This window comes from Oxyura jamaicensis, chromosome 6 (genome assembly GCF_011077185.1).
Source record: "Oxyura jamaicensis isolate SHBP4307 breed ruddy duck chromosome 6, BPBGC_Ojam_1.0, whole genome shotgun sequence".
Taxonomy (NCBI): Eukaryota; Metazoa; Chordata; class Aves; order Anseriformes; family Anatidae; genus Oxyura; species Oxyura jamaicensis.
Window position 1 is genome coordinate 5214316 of NC_048898.1, and position 12897 is coordinate 5227212.

Below are 12897 nucleotides of genomic sequence, written 5' to 3' on the forward strand. Positions count from 1 at the left end.
AGTAATAGGAAAATTAGGATTTCAGAGTCTGAAAATGGACAACTATGCTCTTCAGAAAACGAATCTTACATGCAAATCTAGAGAAAAGAAGCTCAGTAACTTTTCCAGCTGACACCAAGCTTAAACTCGGTCATTAAATTAACTTTATTAAACTGATTTTTCACCTTAATTATACACGGATAAGGTGATTTAAAGTGGAGGAATCATGAGCTCCATATCATTTCTTAGAAGCTCAGATCTGTAGATACCAATAGCTGTGGAGGATATCTTTCAAAATCAATGTCAGTCTGCATTTAGAGTCAGCCATAATATTTCTTCCACTGATGCTGAAATTGCAGATTCCTTTCTATCAAAAAGCCAAACTTCTCTCTGTTTATAATTCAAGCAAAAATTCTCTGTGACACAGTATATAGACCCACCCAGCCAAGGTCCTTCTTCATTTCACACCTTTGCAGTATAACCACAGGTTTAAGCCAAAAAATAAATTGTGTTAGTTAGTAGCTGGCAAATATTTGACAGCATTAAGATACATCTAGACATTTTTTTAAAGTACCACAATCCTGAGAATACCAGAAATGAAGACTTTTTTCTCAAAAGCCTTATTTCAAAACGCAGTGGAAGAGCCAAAAGATACCACCTGCTGTTCACTAGCATCTTAAGCACTAGACTTAAATTTCAAGTTGCATAGGCATTCTGCCTCTTCTGTCACCAAGTAGTAGGAGGCAGAAGGAAAGCTATCGAACGGGTCAACAACCCTGCCAATTCAGAGCTCATCCCCACAGGACTCTCTAAGCACTAGCTATCTGGAGCTGGTAAGAAGAGAGCAGAAGATAGTGCAAATGAACAGGCACAGGCTCCAGTGATGTATAAATCCCCTTGGCTTTTCCCCTGATGTAGGTGAAGTAAACAGAAGGGAATGCTAATTAATACCAGCACACACCACAACACTGCCACTACCCACACCTACCCTGTGCTTCTCCACGTCTCCCAGCTGCAGAGGGGAAAGCCCAAACTCAGGATGCCGACCTTGGGTAAGATCAAGTACGTGCTAAATGGCAAACACTACAAAAGCAACCATCTCATATGTTATAACAAGAGGAACATATGATTAATCATTGATTAAATAGTAGGAGATGTGAGCTATGTCCAGAAAAGCCAGGTCCTGGTCACCAACTTTTTGTCTCATATTCCATGCACTATCTGAAAGTCTGCGAGTACGTAACAGTCCATTTATCAACTCTAACTTACACTGCAAGGACTGGATCATCCTTTATGTGGCAGTAGCCCTTACAAACATGGAAAGAATTAGGCCTTTTTGCAAGAAAACAATTGAGGGCTGCTGACCCAAAATGACTCCTAACTGCTTGCACACGGTTTCTGCCAGAAAGCTCCCTTGCCTTCGAACAAACTATTTTTTCCACAGAAACTTACACAGGGGCAGGAGGAAGAGAGGCCTATTCCAGACACGTCACCTTATGCAGAACTGCTCCCGGGCCTTAGCCAACCAAGCCCTGCTCCTCCAAACACCAGTCAGCTGTTCTATCTTTGCAGACGGAGGGCTTGGCAGAAGGAAGCAATGGGAGGGGAGGTCTTGACTTTAGGATAGACAGCCATTATTCAGTATTCACATATTCAAAGTCACTGTGCAAGAGGTCTAAAAAGACCAGATGAATGACTGTGCTCTTTCCCTGAAACTTTTGCAGCTAACCTGGACTCTGCAAAGGAGAAGCAACTGGGCAGAAGAAAGAAAAAAGAAATTCTATCCCTCTCACTCTACTGTTTGACATCATGTAATGTATGAAGTAAGGCCAAGCCAACTAGTACACATGCAGCCTGGCAGTAAATAAACCTATGGTGCTGGTCCTGTAATCAAAGAATAGCCCCAGGTTTCACAGCTGAAAGGCAGTCAGACGTGCGAACTGAGCGTGGAGACACGGTCACATCAGTGGTACTTACCAAAGCAAGATACCAACGACAGAACCTCATTACAACAGATCAGTAGCTCTGCAGGCAGCAAAACTGATTCAGGTTTTGACAATAAAATACAGCTCATCTATTCCATGACTGTAATGGATAGTACAGGTGGCATTTCACCTTTACTGTTGTGATAACAGTAGCATAATAGAAATTCATTCTGAACAGAGTCCTTTCTGCATGAATACAAAGATATGTTAATTATGTAGTTGTATTGAATTTGGATTCTATCTATTCTAAATTATGTTTTAGGTCTAATTCACATCCTGCTCACATAAAATGAGGAGACAGTCTTTTGAAGGTACTGTAATTACATCAGGTCAAACTGATACAAGAAGAAAATAAAGCCATTATGAGTGGAGGCTGGAGCCTGGGTAGATGCTTCACAAGCACAGACCAGAGCAAATTCACTGCCTTCTATATTTACAAAACAACTGCAGAGATTATCTTGTTAAATTCAACTGAAGCTGATTAAGAGTAATATAGTTAGGAAGTCATATGCTATGCTGGTGCCATCGTCTAGTGGATAAACCTGTAATTGTAAAATCTCATTTTTCTCATTTCAAATCTTTCAAGATTGGAAGCACAGAATAAACATTAATTTATCACTATGCATACCATGTATGACATTTCTAAACTACTTTAATGCTACCAAACTTACGGTTTGTCTTCAAAAAAAAAAAAAAAAAACCTGTACTGTAGCATAATTTCAAATAAAAAGAGTTGAGGATATTACTGAAATGTGTTAGAGCTTCCTTTCAGTACAAGCTTTTAAACCCAGAGATCTTTCATGTTTCGCTTGGTTCCTAGATCCTCTCTAAAAGTTCTCCTGAAGAAGCAGGAGAACAAGCTGTCCTGATTTCCATACTCTCCATGAGTGCAAGCGTTCATTCTTACTGCTTGAGCCCCCGTGTATCTCAGCCCAAAAGTGACACTTCATGAGGTCCTAGAAGTCTACCATCTCAGTGAACTGCTTTTAAAGTATTCTTACAACAAAACCTTTAGTGGTTTTAATGGTTTAAGGCTGGTTTTTTAGTGGTGGTGGTTTTTTGTTTTGTTTGTTTGTTTTAGTATGCTTTAGCAAAGAAAGAAAGAATTCTTCTCTTTTTCCCCTCACTTGTTTCTCAGAACAAGCTTGGTCAGGCCACAGGGATTCAAAATCTGAGGTATCTAGACAGCTGCTTTTCAAGCAAAGACAAAAAATGAGCAAACAAAAAGTAAACTGTCCCATTCAATGCTGGGGATTGTGTGAAACTGCCAAATTCTCTTCTGAGAGCCCAACTTCTAAAGCCAGAGGACACAAACTTCACCACACAAGTAGCATTTAATAACAGAGAGGGAGAATAGGGCTGCCTGAATCTCTAATGATCCTTCGTGCTCAAATTCCTATTTACTTGGTATCCCACCTGTGAATTTACTGCTCCAGCAAGCCAGGGATAGCAGCACAAAACCAACTTCAAATGAAACAGATTTTGCAGGCCAAACTTAATGCAAGGAGCACAGCTCTCAGTGGATATTCTCATAAAGACAGTTTTCAGATCCAAAAATACCCACAGAAGACACAAACAAACTCTGAAGAGCACAAAACTGATTAGCAGTTTTTGCATTTGATTTTAAAATATGCATTGTTAAAAGTGTAAGTGATGTTTTGTCAGGAAGCCAGGTTTTCAATTCCTTTTATTTCATTTTGTGACAAAACCCAGCAGCGTATCTTTTGCAGTTCTCCCTTATTTATTAATTCCATGAATAAAAGATATTTCTGGTGACTAATTCACCCTGACTTTCTGGCCACCAATCCTGCTCTTTTTATTCCTTTAGGGAATGGATTTCCTTCCAAATTCAAATGGCAGGACTAAAGAACACTTCAATGATGGCATGGTACACAGGTGGTACCATTTTTCGTTGAGGAACTGAATTACCTGCCTGAAGAAAAAAAGTGCTTTGATTAAGGAATTTAAATTATTCATAAAGGGGGGGGGGAGAAAAAACTTTCATCAAACATTGTCAGCCATTTCCTCAGATGATGCAAATAGGTATAAAATAATACCCATTTTTATACCAGTTACCACTGAGGGTGAGAAGAATCACTAGTCAAAACAAACTAGGAGCAAGCCCCATAACATGACTTATCTTTTAGGAGAAAGAAAATAATCCTCCAGCCTTGCCTTTGATTTTTGTCATAAGGGCTCCTCCTATTGTTTTTGCAGATAGCTTTTCATTAGGGAATTAGATGCCAGCACCTGACAAATCATACTTAGTCAAAAAACATCCCTTGTCAGTGTGAAACAGTGGAAACCCACACGCTAACACCCTATGACAGGAGCAGCTTGTCAATGGAGAAGTCTCATCCTCAGTCAAGTTAATGACAAGCTAAGCATTCATTTCAAAAGATTCAACATTTCACCCGAATTTTATTTTTCTATAATGGATAATCAACTTTTCAGCTACTGTTACCCCATGACAAGGCAGAATTTAATTCAATGTCGGCAGCTAAGAGCAGATATCATCCTTCATATCAATGCACAACCCTACAATAGACTGTCATGGAACAACCAAATTGTGGGAAATTTCTTTAAAATCCAGCAGTTTCATCAGCATTAAATAAGGTCTAGAATGAGTTATTACCTTTTCTTAAAAGCTACAGGAACAGGTGCCAGAAAATTCAAGCATAAAATGTTTTTCTGTGCAATAAAATTGAAATAAGTAAGGAAGGCATTTGTCATCTTCAGTCCCAACCGAAAGTCAGTTTGCTCAAAAACATCGCTTCCATGTTGGGTGACAGGAAGGCCACAGAGCTCCTGCTCGAGCTAACAAATAGTTTTTAATCCTAGAGCTACTAGCACCTCCCTGTTCAACTCATTGTCAGGAGGGTTTTTTCAAAGTGAACCTGCATGCAGCTGACTAATTGCTTTAAGCAGCGTCTTAGTTCAGGTTTTTCCCTCTGTTTCAAGTATTACAGTTAGCACTCCAGCCTAGGTGTGTATGGGTGGAGCAGGGAAAGAGAGCTAAGGACAAGGAGTGTGTTCTGGGACCAAGTTTTCATCCAACTATTACCCTCAATTTGTACACTGATGTTTTACATCTTGGCAGTGCAGGAAAACAATGAAAACAAACTAAAAACGCAGAGTCCATAAAGCAACCCTTGCCCTGAAGCAAAAGGCACAGCCATTAGAGAAAAGAAATGAAGGTCTAAAAAGAGGAAAACAGTTTTAACAGTGGCTCTTAGAGCATATTAAGGGCTGGGAGGATTGAAATGGAAGCACATCACTTTATCACAACCTTCTTTATGAGGCGTGCAAGCAAGCTCACAGTTTGTTTGTCGCTCTCTGTATGGTCAGAAAATGACAGGTTTGTATTTTCTTTTTTTCATATTACTGATTCAGACAAGAGCAGTGAAGCATTTTTATGTATGAGTCTGTGCAGCAACAGCATTACAGAGAGATGACATGTATGCATACTGCAGAGAGCAACGCTAAAATCATTGAGATTTTTCAGCCTCAACATTTTCCATTTATGCTTCGTACCACAAAGTAATGAATAGCTATGCTACCAGCAACAGGAACTATGGATGCCATTCTCCATAGCCTCTGCTGGTGGAAGGCCTGGGTATCTCACCTGGTGAAGCCAGCTCATGTTTTAGTCAACGTTAATTCCAGCTCCAGCTTCTCTTCAGAAGGACACAAAAATGATCACAATGCCAAAATAGTGTTTCCTCCCTGAAGGTACCTCTGTCACGGTCTCCCACAACAGTGACATGGGAAAAGTACATACAAGACACCAAGAAACATGGCCAAGAAAAACATATGGGTTGCATTATGACAGGTTGCTGTTGTGCCTTCCTGTCTCCTCACATCTCAAAACCTGTGGTCCCAATACATGAAGAAAGAAGTAGCAACAGATGTGAGGAAAATCTGGATTTGATGATCAGCATTTGATGACCATCTCCAGTCCTTTTGCAGAGATATTTTATCACTTTTCACTTAGAACTTTTGCATTGTAAAAGAATACTGATCTAATCTTGCTGCACCAGCTATGGAGCTGGTATTTTAACTCCAGATACGTACGAGAAAGATATGACACCCCATTTGTCACGTCCTGGTTTTACACGTGCTACTACAGGAACCTTTGTCACTAGTACAAAGGCCAAAATAAAGTGCATGTGCAATAAATATTCATTGAGAGCACAACTAATAGGGTTTCGTAGGGATTAAGTCAGCAAATTGGAAAAACAGAGCATGAGGGGATATATAATTAACGTATGCATTTCTCTCAGTATATGAACAATATAGACTGTAATTGATAAACAAAGCTCTAGATACTACTACCATTATGTAAATAATAGTAATAATAATAACTGTAGATACTGCCCAGTCATTTCAGTTAATTACAGCAAAGACAACTTCACCTCAATGCTTCAACTTTAATTTACCTATTGTTTAATCCATAGGTGGAAAGAATATGATTAAATTATACCCTATAAACACTCCCAGAAGATGATGTATCAGCATAATTGAAAGGATCAGAAATGAAAATTAAAGCTTATTTTTCTATTATCACAGCCCTGATGTTTTCAGATGACTAAATGTCACAGACTAAAACAGCACACACTAGTTATCAAGGGTATTCTTACTGGGTTCAATCATAAAGCTGCTCCCTGTAGCAAGGATTAACTCTGGCTCTGTCAAAGTCAATGGCACACTTTTTTTCCCTTTACACTCCTAAGATGTAGTTCATAACTAGGTAAAAATAAGAAGCACCACAGCGCTTCGTCTTGCATCAGGAGTTATTTTTCTTCCACGGATTAATGAAGTAACAAAATAATGAAAAATAAAGTCCTCCAACACAGTGTGAATTCAAAATGCCTCCAATAATCTCTGTATCATATGTAATTACAAATTAATCGGTATTTGCGATCTTTATTCATGCACTCTCATCCAACACTGCTAATGCTGCATATGTATGGTCAAGTAATTTCCAAGTACAAATGACAGCCCATAAGGCATGTTTTAAACAGTGAAAAAGTGTAAAAGAGACAGGCGACTACTAAAGGGATTTTTGGAACTATTTTGAAACTGGAGCTACACACCTACGTGACTTTGAAAATCTCACTTAGCATCTGTCTGGATTGTTAAATTCTTGACTTTCTAGTAAGACCATGTGACCAGATTTTACACGATTCCTGTGATGTACTTTGCACACGTTTAAGTTCCAGCAGAATATGCGAGAATCAGTCTATATATTAGTAATTAACTAAAAAACTCCAGTCAACTACGAGCCCAGGGCCAACCTGGAAAGGTGTCACATGCAAAATACTGGTATATTTCTCACCTCAGTGATGGAATGTAAGGCAAAACTAACTGAAGACAGGCTAGAATGGTGATTAAGAAACATCATCATGCTATGGCCAATTGACTTCAGGCATGTAATTTCCACCTTTATGCTATTATAAAAATAAGCTTTTGTGGATTTATCAGTGACTCCATAATCAAGGTTGAAGTGGCTGTTTCATGAATGCAGATTGTGACTTGAAGTAATGACAAAGCCGCCAGCTGCGTGAGTTTTGGCACTCACCACCCTCTCACTCCAAAAGGGCCTGCACATGACCCATGCCTCTCTCCTCAGGATTTATTTTACTGCTACTGGAAAAGGAAGTACACAATAACTTTTTAAGGGAAGATTACCAGCTGTTATTTTTAACTGCTTATCTTGCCTTTCAATCAAATGTTCAAGACCAGAACCCCCTGTTGGATTACTAGCAGCTTTAGTCTTAAAAAAATAGCCCCCCCTTAAAAAAATATACTCTTCTTTGTCTCTCAGTCCCCCCCTTTCATATGTTTTTTATTAGCAACATCATAAAAGCAGTACTTTGTTTTCAGCCTGGATGCTTACATCAGTTTGTTCTTGTTTTTTTAAACCAACTGAAGCTTGTATTTCAGCAACACTTCACTTTTCAGATATGGACTACAGTGATGTAAGGAAAAAGGGGTCAAGATGGCATTATGTAAGAAAACCATATAGTATACTAATTCTTAAGAACTCTTAAGTCTTTTTACATCTCTTTTACACTGCTCTGGCAGCCACAGCCAGCTTGAGCCCTCTTTAAAGTTACTCCCTACTATTAGGCCGTTATAAAGGCTCTGGAAAGAAAAGGTATCAGAATGAGACATCATAAATTGAGATTTACTGTATTCCTAGTTCCTCAAAATAAGCATGGCAACAACTTCACTCTTCATTACAGTACTTCAGCAGGAAATAAAGTAGTAACTGTAGCACACCTAAGAGTAATACACCTGTAAATCCTACTTCCAAACACAGTCATTTATCTATGTAGGAGAAGACATAGAAGGTGGAGGGGGGGAAGGCACTGTCAGTCTGCTTTGAGTTTCTCACTGTTCTAGCCTGTTAGTAATACGCAATAAATCATATTAATCTCTCTATGCTGAACCTGTTTTGCTCATGACAATAATTGTTGAGTTGTCTCCCTGTCATTGTCTCAACCCTTGAGCCCTTTCCATTGCACATTTTTTCCCCCTTTCCCTTTGAGGAAGGGGAGTGAGAGAGCAGCTGTGGTGGAGTTCAGCGGCCCAGCAGGCTAAAATCACCACGCTCTCCACACGTCATGTAAGCACACCCTCCAATACTCAGCCTGGGCGTTGCAAACCCAGGATTTAAACAGTACAGGTTCTTGTATGGGACTTCTGCAATCATCTGAGATGCCTCCTCCCTATGAAACACACCTTGGTGGCATTACAGAGCAACAAACACTACCAAATCTCTCCTTTTTCACTCGTAAGAAAGCAGAGAACAGCATCAGAAAAGGGTCTTAGTTTTATTGGGCGCTCGTTAGGGATAACCAAACTGGTCTGTTTTCTTGGGCACTTTTGAGGGATAAAGAAACGGCACATGCAAGAAGCAGCAAAGTCCTAGTCAGTTTTCACCAGTGACAGTGCTGCTTTCAGCTCTCTAAGCAGGAGGAGCTTTAACATCTGGGGCCAACGAGGATGCCAGGATTTTGTTCATGACTAATGACTTCATGCTGTAATGCTTCAGGATTACACCTAGAGTTAAATAACTTGGGAAAATTAATTGAAGAGTTATCCAAGCAAGAAGAGGGTGAAGAGCTTCAGGGCTGCATCCTACACTTCTAGATGCACATCAGTGCATCCCTCCCCTGAGCCTCTGGTGCTGTGATAGGTGGACACAAGGGGAGGGGGTGGGGGAAGAATAGGCAAAAAAAAAAAAAAAAGTTTCCTGAAAAGAAAGATAACTGGGAAAATTACCAAGCTGTGCAGTAAAAAACAAAAAAGGGGGGGGGGCGGCGGAATATAGAATCAATTGAAGCTTTCAGTGCAAGGGATCGAGGGTCCCATTTCACCTACTGATCAGTTTAGATTCATAGACAATTAAAAAAAAAGGCTATATGCCACAGTTGTTAAACCTCTTGATTAATAATAATAATAAAAAAAAGGTTTCTACTTAAGGGTCTTTGTTTCCTTAAGATAGATTCAATATACTTAGTGATTTTTGAGCTGATGAACACTATTCATACAAAGGTAATAAAAAAAATGCAAACACTGGTGAACTTTAATGTCAACAATCCTTCCAGCTCACACCATTTAATTCATTGAGTAAAGCATTCTGGAAGCATATGCCCTTGAAAACAAGGCAAGCAGAACACAACTCTCATATAAAAGGAGAAAAGTTCAAGGAAAGATCAGTAGTTGCATGCACACACACTTCACAAGACAAAAATAAATATATTCAAGTTGAAAGAACAGAAGATGCTGATCCTGTCTGCAGAACCTGCACACCCATAGCTTTTCCCCAAGTGTCCCATCCAACAAAAAGCTGGGATCTGCCTTTCTCTGATCCCTGGAGATTACCAGCAGCTAACTACCCTGATACAGTCAGTCTTTGCTAATGCCACACTTCAGTAGTATCTCCTCAGATAAAAGGAGATATCTCCTCAATTGCTGTTAAGCAAGAACACAGGACTACCAAATGCAGCATTTGCTTAAGGAAGTGTCTAAATGGGTAAAAAAGTATTTCCCTCAAACTCTGTATGCCCAGCATATTGTACCAGAACTTCCGCTCATTTCAACTGTGTTGTCAGCACAGACAGTAAGAGCAGCAGCGGTACTTCCCACAGGCTCCTTTCCCCAACACATATGGTTTCCCGGTTTATGTGGGAGAGAACAGAAAACAGATTACAGTCTTGTGGCTTTACCAGTGGGTTGTTACTCGGTGGGCACAGGGGGTGGTTCTGCTCTCTGGGTGCAGTTGTTCTCGATGCTGGGGCTGAGACACACCATCTCCCATACAGTCACGCAGGAAGCAAAGGTGAAGCCCTTCTGTATGGGACTTCCTCACTGCAATAAAGGAACACAATTGTTTTTTCTCTCCTTGCTCTCACTTCCCTAGCACAAACGCATGCTACTTGTCTTCACTTTCAAGGCCTTTACAAAGCTGTCTTTCACTTTTCATCAAATCTTCCGCAAACATCTCACATTGCAACTATTTCTTCAAGCACATGGGCAGCCCAGGGGCCACAGATGCACAGCAGACCCAAGAAGCAAACACCGTGCCCCAACAGACAAAAGCTTGGATACTTCTACAGCCAGTAGCACTGACTGCCTCAGCTACCTGTAGTGCCCCAGAAGGCTGTGCACTGGGCAATGATGCTGCACGCAGAGGGAGAAGCAATCACCTCTAGCTTTGTCCTGACAACTTTGGAGCAGTGTTCCACTGAGGCCATTTTGGCCCAAGGCAGGGTTCCTGCCATGCAGGACCACTCGTAAAACCTCTGTTGACTTGCCTGTAACATCCCCTCAATTTTTTCCTCTGATACAGTCATAAATCTGGCTAATATTCTTCCCTGGAGAACATGCTGATTGCCATGGCCTTCTCCCAGAGCTGACTTTGTTTCTTTGAGTTTCTGGCAAGAGAATATACAGCAAACTTTTTAGCTTCCCTGTAGCATAAAGACCACTTATAAATATGCAACTGTTAACTAACAACTCAACTGAGGAAAACACATTCAGCAGCACTGTATTGCAGTGCTGGGAGAAAAGAGGTCAAGAGGGTTGACAAGGCACCTCAAAACACAAAAATTAACATTAAAAATAACATTCAGAAGTCCGATTTAAAATTCTGGGAAGAGTCACAGATAAGAGCAAGGTTGAAGTGTTATTCCAGGCAGCAAAGAAGAGTTGCACTCTGTAATGATCTGCAATAATCAGATAATGCAAATGCCAGCTCGTGGCATCAGGCACAGGCAGCCAGCACGGGGACTCTGGGCATCCTCCTCTCCCTCCCCAGCCTGCATTCCCATCTGCTGCGAGCAGGCACTACGAAAAGTCTCTCCTAAGCACAGAGCGAAACCAAATCTCACATCGATCTCATCGGAACCAAATGCTCACAAATGGCATCTTGGGTTTCCAGCCCCTACCTTTTTCTTTTCAAGTTGTTCAGATTCCAGCCAGGGAAGCCGGAGTCAAACGTTGACAAGCGAGCTCCTGGCAGATTACTAACTGTGAAATACCTTAGATGACTCAAAGATGTGTACAATTCCCCATCAAGTATAAAGGAAAATGGCTAATTTCTTTCTAATATAATCTCTTGTAAGGATAAAATGAATTTTCAAACCCACCCTAAATTGCTAAATTAGAGGTTTTGTTGATATTTGCTGTAACAACACAAACACGCAACTGGTCTAAATAGATTTTTTTCCCAAAGCCTGGTAGCCAGACATTCCTAGACAGGAAGCTGGTCTTGACCTAATTCAATCAAAAAGAGTTTTACTGTCATCATCAATTTAATAGCAACAGACCTTAGAACTTGCATACATCTGGAAAAAGGCAAAATAAATGAAAAAACTGCCTTCATCTTTGAATCCGCATAATGACCCAAAGTAGCACCCTCATTTTCCAACTCAAACGAAAAATTCTATTTCTGTAGCACTGATCTACAGAACTTTCAAACATTTGCTTAAATTTAATGAAGCTTTTGGAAAGACCAATAGCATTCCTCATTTAAAAAAAGGAATTAAAATATTTTCAATCCTGTTCTTCCCTCAGTCCTGAGGAAAGTTCCAGAGGCTCATAGGAGTAAAAATCAGAAACGTAACTGCCAAGTGGTCCTTTTGCCTATTACAGCCCTAGCAGTCTGACCCCAGCGTTGAATTTGCCAGCATTTCTATGGCAGTTCGGTATGAGCGCTAATTGCAGACAAGGCTGAAAGCTATTAGAAACAGGCAAATTTCTGGTTCAATACAAAAAATATAGGGGCTTCAGTGAAGGGAAATTGCCTTAGTTGGTGTGGATATGATGTTCATGTTCTAATATTTCTACTCTAGAGTTTTAGTATGTGGTTCTATGGTTTTAATAGGAGTTAAAGTAACAGCATAAATTTCCAGCAGCCTAAGACCCTAATAACAGTCATTCAAATCACAACTGCACCGTTTCAAGAGGTGTTGTTTCATAATACTGTCATCTAACATTCATTTCACTTACCGCAAGTAACAGAAGAAGAACTAGCCACTGCTTTTTTTTTTTTTTTTTTTTTTTAATTGAGGAAAAGCAGAACTACATAACACCTCGCAGTAAGTTCCCGATATTGAAGCTGCTGCAGTAAAACTTAACAGTGGGAAAAGAATTCTATAAGACTCAACAAGAAAACCACTCGGTTTGTAGGAGCCGGATAAATTCATCTTTATATTTCATACCAATATAACGTATGAGGAACAAAGCACGTTTACCTCTGCATTTCCCACCATAGTGAATGTCTGAGTAAGTGGCATATCACAGACAATACTAGAGAGTTACAAATTTCAAAATGAAATGTGTCTTACCATCACATCAGCGTGGATACCACAGCAGTCAAGACATTATCTCAACTGTATTTAAATCACAAATTTCACAGACC